Source organism: Aptenodytes forsteri, unplaced genomic scaffold (assembly GCF_000699145.1).
Source record: "Aptenodytes forsteri isolate BGI_AS27 unplaced genomic scaffold, ASM69914v1 Scaffold183, whole genome shotgun sequence".
Taxonomy (NCBI): domain Eukaryota; kingdom Metazoa; phylum Chordata; class Aves; order Sphenisciformes; family Spheniscidae; genus Aptenodytes; species Aptenodytes forsteri.
The window spans coordinates 1,848,204-1,855,878 of NW_008795918.1; positions in this window are offsets into that span (position 1 = coordinate 1,848,204).

Consider the following 7,675-nt stretch of genomic DNA (forward strand, 5'->3'; position numbering starts at 1 on the left):
ATAAAAGAATATACAAAATAAGTGATGCACAATGCAATTGCTCACCACCCGCTGACCGATGCCCAGCCAGTCCCTGAGCAGCGGTCACTGCCCCCCGGCCAACTCCCCCCAGTTTATACACTGAGCATGACGTCACATGGTATGGAATAGCCCTTTGGCCAGTTTGGGTCAGCTGTCCTGGCTGTGCCCCCTCCCAGCTTCTCACTGGCAGGGCATGAGAAGCTGAAAAGTCCTTAACTAGCGTAAGCACTACTTAGCAACAACTAGAACATCGGTGTGTTATCAACATTATTCTCAACCTAAATCCAAACCACAGCACTATGCCAGCTACTAGGAAGAAAATTAACTCTATCCCAGCTGAAACCAGGACAATGCTCCAACTATAATTGCTCCTCAAGAATGTAGACTACTTACATCTGCGCAACTAAATGTCATCTGGGAATACATTGAAAGTAAGAAGGATATTAGTTACCACAATAAAAAAAGGTATTGTGACTGATATATGATATAGAATATGAATAATTTTAGTGATTTTCAGTCTTACCTTTTCCCCCTCCTGTTTTATCCACTCTAAGCAAGCAGTAAGAATAGGATAGTATTAAGAGAAGCTACCTTACTACTATTTCAGGCACTACCTAATTCAAAACACCATTTTTTTTCTCAGCCATACACTTACCATGACAAGGTGTCAGAGCCTTTTTGTAAGTCTCTTTACAAATATGATCCAGTTTTTGTTCTGCTTTTCCAGCATCCAGTGCTTTATTATGATCATTTTCCCCACAGATTTCAGAGTTTTTCAGTATAGAGAAGTTCATGGAAGCATTGTGGTTATCAAGAGCTGGGAGCTCCACACTGGAAAGACCTTCCTGGAAAAAGCTATCTACATTTAATGGCATATTCTTAGAACATTCCACAGGTAAGAATTTTAAAAATTCTGATTTTTGAACCGTAGGCTTTAACTTGCTCATAAAGGAATCTATCTCATGAGGGACTTCCTGGTCATCCAAAATGTTCTGCCCCCCCTGATCAATATGCCTGAAATAATTTTTTCCTCGTCTGGTCTCAGTAATATCAGAACTAAACCTCTGTTTGCACTTTACCTGATTATCAGGAGAATTACTAATGTGAGGGGTTTCATGTGCCACTGAAGAGGAACTGGCTTTCTTTAATGTATTAGCATCATCATCAACTTGTTCTTTAGCTTGTGGTGTATTCGTAGCTACACCATTCTGAGTAACTAAAGCTACTTGCGTTTGCTGAGTTTCAGTTACTTTACTTCCACGAACAGCCTCTGCATGCAATGCATCCTTCTCTTTTAATTCTTCATTTTTACAAAGTGAGAACTGTGTAAGATTTTCTTTTGGTATTATATATGCTTTCCGGCTAGCCTTTGCCAATGTATGTTTTAATCTGCCTGGTGAAAAATGGCTACTCTTTTGGTCTACATTCTGAGTAATTTTATGAATGCTGTCACTTTCAGTTTTTCCACTTTGTCTGTAACTACTTTTTTTGTTGTATTTTCTCCTTGTAATACTCTTCGGGTCTTGTTTTCTCTTGCTGTCATGTTGGTGTATCTCTGTTTGAGACTTTTTTGAAATATATTTTCCATACTGCCCATTTTCCTCTCTACAGTCTTTTGCTGTGTTCATTTTAGAAAGGTTTTGAAAAGTTTTCCTGTTTATTTTTGGTCTGCAATGTTTCTCATTTGTATGCAGAAAGTCCCACTGTAAAGGCAATACATTAGAAGTGTTATCTTGGAATGGTAAATTTTCAGCACAATAAACTTCTGGTGGGATCTTGTTAATAGATGAGTTTGAGTCTGCTTTTCGTGTTTTGTTTTCCATGTCTTCAGACATTTCTGAGAAAGTTTCTTTATTTGTCTCCTGTTTTCTTGGACTTATTAAGTTAACCTGATATGTCCTCCTAGTATCTTTAGCTTTACTTGGACAACTTTGTGCTTGATAATATTTGCTGGTATTTAGCAAACTCTGTTTCCCTACAGAATTTCCTGTAGGTAGCTGTTCTGTCTGACTTTGGAATAGTTGAGTTTGTGTGTCAGCAGTTTTTGAAACTTCACTATTGTCAGCCCTAGTGTGCCTTTCTTCTGCATACAAATTTGAACTGACTTCAGTCTTGCTTTTAATTTTCTCTTTATCCTTCTTAGAATATTTTACTTTCCTGAAATTTGCTAATATTTTATCAGAATTGGCATTACTATTTTTATTTCGGTGTAATTTATCTTTGTCTTTTGCTGTAACTGTGAGTAGTTCACCTGCATCACTGGCGGTCAACTCCATATCAGCATCATAAACAGTTTCTTCAGGCTTCATCTTGTCAGTAGAAAGCAGCTTCTTAAGATCTATCTTACTTTCATTGCTAAATTTAAGAGGTGAAGGAATAACGTGAGACAAGTCACTTGAACTTTCCTGCAGATTCATGTCATTGGTGTTGCTGCCACTGTTGATACCGCGATGAGGCAGATTATTTGAGCTACATTTTTTATCAAAATCCTTTATATTATGTTGAGTTTTTGACTTATGAAGTACTGCATGTTTCTTTCTTTCAGTCACATTTCCACAGAATGGCAATGAACCATCATTATATTGTTTTGTGAGCTCCTCAGACTGTCTTAAAGACTGTGTATTATTTTTGACATGAGTCAGGAAGGCACTATTGCAAGTTAGTTCTGTGCATAATTGATTTTCTGCAAAGAGAAAAATTTCAGCAGCTTGGGGAAAGAAAGAATAGAGTATAGTTATCAGAATAAGAGAGATTACTGAAGATTGGACCAGAATCATGGAAAATTACAAACTGTGTATTTTATTTTTTTTTCTTCTGAATACACATATTCTGTGGTTGGTGCTTAAAAATTTAGTTATCTAGAACTAATTTCGTATTTTACCAAAGTTGGACTTTTGAAATTGGGTATAAATAAAAATGTACTTTTCTATAACTACTTCAGTTACTATTTAGTTATCAAAGTTTTGTTCTGTTCACATTCATTTTGTTACAGTTCAGCATTGTTATTTCAATGAACTTTACAAGTGATTGTCAGGACACATACTTACAGGTGAGCATTCTATTTTTTATTAGTTTATTACAGTTTAGGAATCTTACTATACCTTCTGTATCGCACATCAAGTAATGAATTATTAAATGCTAACTCTCAGATAGCTTTAAAAAATAAATCACCTGTGCAGAAATACATCATACCTTTTAAAAATATATTTTTGTCAACCGTTGTCTCCACTGGGTCTATTTCAATTAACTTTTGATTATTTGTACCAGAAGGCAATGGTAGTGCAAACTTGACTTGATCTGAAGGCATTTCCTTTGACAAAATAGTGATACACTTATAAGAACTTGGTATTTCACACACAGAAGGGCTATCTTGCTGTTTTGCATTAGCTGTTGCAATTAAAGGAAGCTTCACTGGCAATTCTACATATCTGAAAAGATGAAATTTTACTGTGAAGATTTTTATTACGTTTTATGCTATAACATTCAATTGTTTAAAACAGTCCCTTAATAATGTATAAAAGCAGAAAACAAGAACTCAAGTATGAAATCTGGTTCTATCTTAGGGGCAAATGTATTTTTTATGATAGAGAATCCTGCTGTGTGCTGGTGAGATCCCATGAAGAAAGCAGCAAGTTACTCAAACACAAGTTTTGTCTACCACTCTCTCTCTCTCTAAATTCCAAGTTGCAAATAGGTAATTTCTGAATTAGACAGGAAATTGTTTCTCATTACCTCAAAAATACCTAGGACAATATACAAAGATTAGTTGTAAAAAAATCCACAGACACTTACCAACTTCCACATTTAATATAACCACCTACCTAGCAGACTGACATGTACTCTTGAACTGGTCATCAGTAGGGCTACTCGGACCAGCTGACAGAGGAAGAGAACTCTGAAGATTCTTTCAAAAGAAGAACAGTGGGGAAGTAGAAACAGTTGAATATTCTCTTATGTTTTAAGTATCACAAATAACCACAGGAAAAAAAATAATGAATGGGCAAAAAATAGAAGTACTGATGAAAGGTGCATGATATTCAAACATACACAATAATTTTAAAGAAAAATATTTTCTAGCAAAACTTATCAAAATCTGTACTCCACTTGCATTCCAAAGTAATATATAGACTTTTTTAATGTAGCTATAACTAATGCAAAGTGCATTATACATAGAGAAGGACAGAGCAACACTAAGCAACTGTTTAGAACAGAAAATAAAAATAATATTTTTTTTTAAATTAACTGTAATTTTGCCATGACACAAGGACTAACGTGGACTATGTTTTCTGGTAAAGTTTCCACATGCAAGATATTTATTGCAGAACTAAGCAAGGAAGGCAAGTAGCTCGCTCATTGGTGAAGAATACCACATACTGAAGAACTATGCTTTTTTTTTTTTAAACCACATGACTTCATCAGGGCTAACTGATATTTAGATACTTTGTAAACAAGATTAAATCCTAAATTTTTAGTGCAAGCAACAGCAAAATTTAATTTATTTCACTAGACTAGGGTTTCATCCCAAGTTTTAAGGAATTGGGGTAAATGTTTTAGAATGCATATATGATTTCAACATTGCACTCATTTAGGTGCTTTGAAAATATTATCCTGGAAAATGAGTTCAACGTGGTAATAGTTCAAAAAACATCTTACCTCAGAAAGACTGCTTATTTCTATTGCAGTTAAGAGCTTATAATTCAAAAATGCTTCTATTTCTATGAGAGTTTTATTCTGCATGTAAAAGAAAAAGTAATTTAAAAAATATATTTTAAGTGGCTTCTGGCTTAAGAAAAGACAAGATATAAAGGTGAATCTATGTTGTAATTTTTTTTTTTTACACTCAATTGAGCACAAACTGATTTTTAATACCATCTCAATACCTATAAATATAAAGGTGAAGCTGACACTAAAATAGCTGTGGATAGGCATATATACTGATGGACAAAATATTAAATACAAAAAATTCTATGAAAGAAAAACCAAATGTGAATACTATGCTATCAGATGATATAATACCACAAATCTGATGTACATATTAAATAACCATTTTAAGAAGCAATATTAAGTTTCCAAAAAAGATAAAAGCTTGGTTTAGCTGATCTAATTTTAAATGATATCATTTGCAGCATACCAAACAGTTTAGTTTTCGACGAAGCAAGATATTATGAAGCTGCAGCTTTTCTACTTCCTTCTGAAGAAAAATCTTCTCATTCTTCAGCTTCCGAGAATTTTCTTTCTCCACACTCAAAGCCAGAGCTAATGCTTTATTATTTTGTTTTAAAGATACTTTAAACATAGATGAGTTATCTAAAGGAGACAAAATCATACTATTTTCCAACAGCTTCATTCCAGGCCCTCTCTGCATGAACTATCACTATATAACAACATTTTATCTGTATGTTTTGGTGGAACAATAGCAAAGCCTAACACTTTCTAATATAAAACTGTTTCTGTTGGCTGTCATTCTGATGACTACTCTGTCAGCTTCAAGTTCATTTCATGCACGGATTCTGCTCTAGTCTGGATTTTTTAAAATAAGGTTATTTTAAGAAGAAAGCATTTAAAAATAGATAGTCTCACAGGCAAAATGTTTCCAAATTTCTAAAAACCAAATATACATTTAACAAATTTTAAAGTTCAAACATTTTGAAATAATAAAAGGACTGTCGTGGTTTAACCTCAGTCGGCAACTGAGGACAACCAGGACAAGCATAAATATGAGTTTTGACAACAGAAAGAAAAAAGCTTTAAATTAGAAATATACCTTCCACTGTCCTAATGAAAACCTGCTTACTCAAATCTGTTACAGAATGTTTTAGGAACTTAACTTTTTTTTTCCAGTGACACTGCATATTACCAAGATGATTTTTCTGCCTCACATTCATAGTATACACAGAGTTAATTTGAACTCAAGGTAGAGACAAGTCTGACCATACTCTTTTATAGTACAAAAAGGTGCAAGGTTAGCTTGAAGTCTGCTCCAACTACATCTCCTTATGTTATTACTTCTGTGATCTGTAATCCAAAATTTGCAAGGCCTTATTTCCTTGCTTTGGGAAACAGGCAACAACAGTGGAACCTTGTTAATCCAAACATTATGCTTTGAAATTACTATTCAGCTTAGTAAATTATTTGTATTACTGCAGTGTGGAGATTTCTAAAGAACATTAGTATTATTCATCTACACTGTTTATTTTTCACTGAAAATTAGTATTTTTGACATAAAGCCACAGTAAGTTCAAATATATATAAACAACAAAAAATATAAATATATATATACAAACAATAAAAATTCTTGCCACATCGATCACACAAAGAGAAGCAGAAGTCAACATTCACCTAACCATGCTGCTTGAATTAGAGAGCTCTGAAATAGCAGTGTTTCACTACCTTTATAGTTTCCCTACCTTTTGCAGAAGAGGATCTGAGATGTTCCATAGTGCTGTTTTTGTCAGAGCCAGAAAAAAACCCAACCATCTACCATGACAAACCTGCATTTGAGTTTAATCCTGACTTACTGGGAAAACAAAGTACATTCTGGCAAGTGATTAAATCAGCAGATTAATATTTGTGGTTTTCCCTGATTCAGTAAATGACTCAATGAAGAATTTTATACAAATCCCATTTTGCAAATGGGAATACGAGGTATTTTACCATGGCAACTATATTGTAAACGGTGATTGATTTTACTCATTTTGGTACCTCAGTTTTCAGATGCCCCAAATGGACGTGGACATGGATGTTAGAAATGCACTTGAGTATACTCTTGGAAAAAACACTGGCATGCCAAAGAGCAAGCACTGAAAACACTCAGAGAATTAATTAAATAAACAACTTACAATCATGTGTTTTAACTTTCAGACTCTTCTAAAATTCTCAATATACCACATTAATATTTTTAACAGGCAGCAATTCAGGAAATCACGTTAAATACAGTTATTATTCCTTTTGAAGTCATACATTCTAAGTATAGTAAATGGCTTCAGTTTTATTTTAACGGGACTTACTAATTAATTTAGTTTTGATTTTAGATGCTAAAGAAGCATTCCATTTTGCAGCTTGTAATGTTCCATCCCTCTTCTTCATATGTCCTTTAACAGCATCCGAGGTGAAAATGGTAGATGATTTAGCAGTTGCTTGTTTGTCCATCATCAAAATGAACCTGTACGTTGTCAAGAGAAATGCCCAAATAATCCATGATCTTTCTCACACTTTTTAAAATCAAGTTTCATTACGTCTTATCAGGATTTATTATCTCTGAAATTGAGAAAATTGCTTCAGTCTTTACCTTTGTTCAATTAATTCAAACAGGTTAATGAATTGTTCCTTGAGACTTAAGTCACATTATCACAGAGTGGCAAAATATTTAACTAATAAACATGAAGACTAAAAGGATCACAGATTTTTCATCTTGTCCATTCCCTCAAGTTACCTATCCAAGTTTACACTTAAAAGGGAAAAACCCCAAGGTTCTATCACTTCACAATATGACCAGACCAGCTTTTGCTTTGTCAGGACAAATTTTAAATTGAAGCATTTAAATAAACTGCATTATAAATGCTATAAATTTAAATACACAGCGATAGAGGCCGGCCCGCAAGCACAGGTAGAACAGGGAGCGGTGTCCCAGCAAACGGCGTCGAGGAGGCAGGTC